A 6,000-nucleotide genomic window follows, 5' to 3' on the forward strand; every position below is an offset into this window, starting at 1 on the left:
CCTGCCTCCCCATTTGGGACATGAGAACAAAGAGCCCAGAGCAGAGCTGCTGACAGTTTGTGGAGGTGACCCGGAGGGCAAAACACCCATATTTAAAGAGGCCTTTGTTGTTTTTTTCAAAGGCTGAGTGATTATCTCTGCTCAGAATAAAGTTATGTAAATCCATTCCCTGCAAGGAGAGGGAAAGATGGCCTTTGGAGAATGAAGCTAAACTAATTTTAGCTCACTTTGCATTTATTTCTAGTGCATGAACAACTTTGATTGGGAGTGTGGAGGGGAGGAGAGAGGCTGACCCAGTTACAGGTCCTGAAAGGGGGCGAGGCGGAGCTGTGCTCCAGGCTGGGCACATGGGTGATGGGTGTGCTTTGGTCACACACTGACACCTGGGCCAGCAGGCCTGAGACTTGAATGCCAGGACTCACCGGAGGCAGTACTATCCGGTGGACAGAGTGAGGGTGGATCCCTTGCCTTGGGCAAGTCACCGCCTCTTTGCTTCTTGTTCTCTGTGAAATGGGAACAATCCTGCTTTCCTAGGATTCCAGCTCACCGTGAGTGTAGAGCCCCTGGCACAAGTGAGCGTGCAGGAAGGGTAGCACGAGATCAGAGAAAATCTGTTGGTCTCTGCCCACGGTTCCTGGCGTGGAGCTCCTGCAACCCTTGGAATTCCTGGGTGGTGGGAGTGTCTTTTATCCGAATGTGACTCTGGCTGGGCTCCTGGACGAGGACTGGTCACCGGAAAGACTGAGTCATGATCAGAGGCTTGGAATTTTCAGCCCCCCCCCCTCCCCCCACCCCCCGACCTTCTCTTGAGGGGGGAGGAGGGCAGGAAATGAGGCTACTGCTTGATCATGCCTCTGTGATGAAGCCTCCATACAATTCCAGAAGTATGGGGTTCAGGGAGCGCCCAGGTTGGCAAACACATCCATGTACCAGGCGGGTGACACACTCAACTCCACAGGGACAGACCTCCTGCACCTGAGACCCTCCCGGACCTCCCCCTATTATATCTCTTCATCTGGTTGTCCTCTCTATCCTTTATCATATTCTTTATAAACTGGTAAATGTAAATGTTTCCCTGAGTTCCCTGAGCCACTGTAGCAAATTCATCAATCCTGGAGGGCGTTGTGGGAATTTGAGGCTTGTGGCCAAGTCTGACAGAAGCTGGGGGTACCCTTCGGACCCACTACTTGTACTCTTTGGCATCTGAAGGGGGGGCAGCCTTGTGGGACGGAGCCCTTACCCTGTGGGATCTGCCATACGTAGTGTTTGAACTGAGTTAAATCCTAGGACAGCTGGTGTCATGGAGAACTGCTTGGCGGGGGGGGGGGGGGGGGGGGGGGGAATCCCTACACATTTGGTGACCAAAAGTGTCAGAAGTGAAGTGTTCTGACCGAGCAGTGAAGAAAGACTCACAGGAGGAAAAAATTAGAGCCCCCCGCCCCCCCGCCACCTTATATAGGTATTATCATTAGCGTGGCTGAGCCCCTCCTCATCCCTGTTATCCATCCACCACCCAGGGGTGACATCAGTGGGGAGCTGTGTGAGAGAGATCGCAGGCACACACTGAGGTCCTGGAAGGGGAAGGTTGCTGAGAAGTCTCTTACCTCAAGTTGTGTGCAAATCAAATGGGATGGAAAATGGACTTGGTCCCTTGTTATTTGTAGACAGAGAAAGAAAACTCCGTGACTGATGTTATAACGCAAAAACTCGGCTCTTTTTCTCCCAATTTCTTTTCAATTTATTGTGGATTGTCTTTTTTGTTTTGAATGGGTAAATTTTTCTGTATGCTGGATACTGTTTCGTTCTGAGTGATGAAGATTGCAATTATACGCTTTGATTTTGTAGCTGGTCTTAAGTTATATTTTTCAGACAGAATCTGCCCGTTTTAATGGTATAATAAATAATTGCTGTGTGAAAACCCTGGGCTCTTCAATTCTCTGACTTATTAATTCAGCTTTCGATGTGGGTGAACAGACCCTCGAGATGGAGAGAGCCCCAGTGCTCTGTGTGCCCGGGCGGCTGTGGATGCAGAAGGAACACTGCGTTCCTATGTGGTTTCATGCAGACGAGAATGAAACAAACAAAATACCCCTGGCTTTAAAAAAAATCATAACTCCCACCCCCATTTTGGCATAATAACCAAAAGGAGTATAGCGTAATGCTGTTGAAGGACAGGGAAATCGAAAACTGAGTCCCAGCTCTAGCATTTAACCTCTCTGGCCTTCATTTTCCCATCTATAAAATGGGGAACATAATCCCACATAGTTGGTGGTGCTGTTGCTGTAACTGGTGTGCTAAACAAGCATGATGATGCACTGTGATCAAAACATGCTTTAGTTGTTATTCTTACTGGGGGATGGGAGGGGGAGGGGATGGTCTCCCCACGCCTGTGAGTGCCAAGTCCTGCAGGCCCGTATGTACTCTGCTCACACATAGACAACTGATGGTGTAAAGACTACACATACAGCCTCAATTCAGCAATTACAAAAATCCAGTCCTTTTTAGCAATCTCAACCTCTTAGCTTCCCTCGCGAGCTCAGGCCTGTTTCCGGGAACCGCGGGCAAGGAGAGGCTGTCTCTCTGCCGCCTCACGTTCCCTGTCTCCTGCTCCCAAGCTGCTCCTCCTTTCAGATCGGCCGCCAGGATCACGGAAGGGGAGGTGGGACCTACGTAGGAGAAGAGGACAGTTATCACGTAGCAGGTTAGTTTGTGCTCTCGGGTCTGGAGGTGCCTGAGAGTCCCTTGAGGCTTGAGGCTAGCAGGTGCCACCGCCACTCTCTTTACCAGTCTTCTCCCCGTCTTTCATCATTTCAAACCAGGTAAGGGAGTCGGTAGACAGAACGGGCGTGTCTTTGTTTCACTGCAAATCCTGCGTGTGGTGAGGTCTCTCTCATTCCCTCTCCTCATAACCAACATGCTGCTACCTTTGTGAAAACCGAGTCAAACGAGTCTCCTTTTAACATCCTGTCACGTAAGGATTAGCAATGATGTATCTCACGTGGTTGGCTTATAGTCGGTGCTCAGTAAATGACTGACGTGGTATAATTCTTAACTGTGTTCTTCTATCTGGCAGATGAGCGAGGACTGTATGGGAAAACCCCAGCCGGTGCCTGTTTCAGTGCATCAGCATCCTTTCCTAACAATGCTCTATAGTCAACAAGCTTAGGTTTCCCAAAGCCAGAGTCTTGTTAATTATTCAACATTTTAAGAAATGCCACAAACAAAACCACATGCTTGAGAATTGAAAACTCTACTCAGAGGCAGCCTGGGGTTGGCACACCAGGGCTTGTTGGTGATGTTCCAGAACCAGCCTTAAAACGAAAGACTGCTCTGTGGGCTTGAGTTTCCTTTTAAAAAAAAAAAAAAAGTGTCATTTTCTGCACATCTACATGAAAGTCTCAAATTCAAATTTAAATAATGGTTCAGAAACCCCACTGAAAGCCGGCCCCTATTGGCTAAAGAGGAAAAATACAGAAAACACGCTCATTCTGGTCCTGCCATATCTGAGCGTGGCAAAGGAAGATTTGGGTTTTTTTCTGTTTGTCTGTTTTGTTTTTTTCAGCCAACCAACTCAATCAAAAAGCATGAACCTCCCAGGAAACTACCAATCACCCAGGCCCGTGTCTGCGCATACAGCCTGCGCATGTGGAGTGCTTGAGTTCTGCCCCCTGGGAGGCTGTGGGCGCTGAGGCCCTCCTGCCGAGAAAGCAGAGTGTTTTGTTCTCTGACAACCTCATGGAATCCCAACTGCTCTCCTGTGGCTGACTCCCAGGAATCAGAGCCTCTTCCCAAGCCAGAGGCAGCATGGTGGCCAGAGGGCACTGAGCTGCAGATGCTTTATTCTGATCTGAGCAGGACCCTTTGTCTACCCATCGAGGACCTGGGTAATTCCCTTAAGTTATTTGGCTCAGAAACCCACTTTCCTTTGTTAGTTCAACTTCAATCTCCCATCCCCTTTCTTCCACCCCCGCCCCCAGGTGGTGCTCCCTGTACCTTATTGGCGTAGCCGGCAGCCTTCTTGGCCTCTGCTTGTCCTCACTGCCCTGCCCAGCACCAGCCCACTCCACCACCAACACTAGGGTCAGCTTACTGAACCCCACTGAGGCCCGCACTGCCCTGCCCAGCACCAGCCCACTCCACCACCAACACTAGGGTCAGCTTACTGAACCCCACTGAGGCCCGCACTGCCCGGCATTGCATTCTTTCTTGGGATTTCCATCTCTCTGCTTACATTGCCCACCTGGTTTTGTACGTGGTGTACTTGTCCATAGGAGCCTTCAACATATTAATTATAGTCACTGTAAATTGCTGGTCTGATAATGCCAACATCTGTAATGTATCTGAGTCGGGTTCTGGTGCTTACTTTGTCTCTTCAGACTATGTTTTCTTTTTTTCTTGGCTTTTGGCATGCCTTATAATTCTCCTGTTGAAAGCTGGACATGGTGTATTGACTAATAGGAACTGAAGTAAGTAGGCCTTTTACTGTGAGGTTCTATATGAATCTGTCTAGGAACTAGCCTGTGTTTAATATTTGCTGTGGCTGTAGGTGCCAGAACCTTCAAGCTCCTGTAGTGTCCCTGTATTTGTCTTTAGTCTTTAGGTTTCCCTAAGGACTCCTCCTTAAATAGAGCCAGCACCTGGCCACTCTTGGAGCTGCTCTCCACTGTTATTATACTGGAGTCCTGTTGAGTGGCAGTAAGATGTGGTGAGGCGTGGAAGTACCCTATAATCTTACTAAATCTCAGTTATGTAGTGGGCCCATGTCCCTGGACTGTGACCTTCACAAGTGTTTCTTAATTCTCTCCATCCCCCCACCTTTAGTGAAACAGGAAGCTACAGGGGTCTGGAGTCTAACAAATGGCCCTCCTTCAGGTAGAGTAAGGTCTGGTAGTCTCTTCCCTTTCTGGGTAGGCCTTTGCATACAGAATGCGCTGGCATATTTCCAAATGGCTATTTTTCTCCTCCCCTGCTAGAGCCACAAGGGGGAGGAGAAAGTTCGTGGTTTTCACTGTGAAAATCTGGTAAGGTTATTGGAAATAAAGCCCATGAAGCTATGACCCCCCTCAAGACTGTGGCCCCCAGGATTCTCTCCCTCTCAAACTAGTCCACACTCAGCCTTTCGAAATTCATTCAATTGTCTGTGGTTGAATATAAAGGTGTGTGTTTTTTCTCTCCCAATAAATTTCTTCTATTCAAATAACACTGAAGTAAACATTCAAGAATCCAGATAATTGTCATATTCTTAATGATTTCCTTTGGCTAAATTTATGGACTGCTAACTTAGCGGGTATGTACGAGTTAAAGCTTCTTTTAAAAAGTGCAGCGGATTGCTCTCCAGAGGGCAGACGGATTGCAGTAATTATGAAACTATCAGCAGCCCTCTGTACCTTCAATGTTACTGGGTATTATTTTTTAAACTGACAATCCAGTAAGCTACAAACAGTATGTCGCTCTTCAAAAGTTACCTTTAGCCCTAACCGGTTTGGCTCAGTGGATAGAGCGTCGGCCTGCAGACTAAAGGGTCCCAGGTTCTATTCCGACCAAGGGCATGTACCTTGGTTTCAGGTACATCCCCAGTAGGGGCTGTGCAGGAGGCAGCTGAATCAATGTTTCTCTCATCGATGTTTCTAACTCTCTATCCCTCTCCCTTCCTCTCTGTAAAAAAATCAATAAAATATATTTTTTTAAAAGTTACCTTTATTTAGTTTCTTGTGAAACTCATCATTTAGAGAGCAATTATAGGTGTCTATTAGTATTATATTTCGAGAGAGAGAGAGGGAAGATGGAAAACACTATCATTAGAAGCTTGAAAGGGTCCACCAGGTACACTACAGATATGATGGCACCATTGCAGGGCAGCAGCCAGCGGGCAGGAGCTGGGTACCAGGCCAGACTGAGAGAGGCAGAGGATGGGGAAGCGGGAGGCAGCTCTCATCTTACTGACACCAGGTTTCCTCTGTCATTCAAGAGGTCATTTAATATCTCTGGAATTCTTGAGCC

This window comes from Myotis myotis, unplaced genomic scaffold (assembly GCF_014108235.1).
Source record: "Myotis myotis isolate mMyoMyo1 unplaced genomic scaffold, mMyoMyo1.p scaffold_m19_p_16, whole genome shotgun sequence".
Lineage (NCBI taxonomy): Eukaryota > Metazoa > Chordata > Mammalia > Chiroptera > Vespertilionidae > Myotis > Myotis myotis.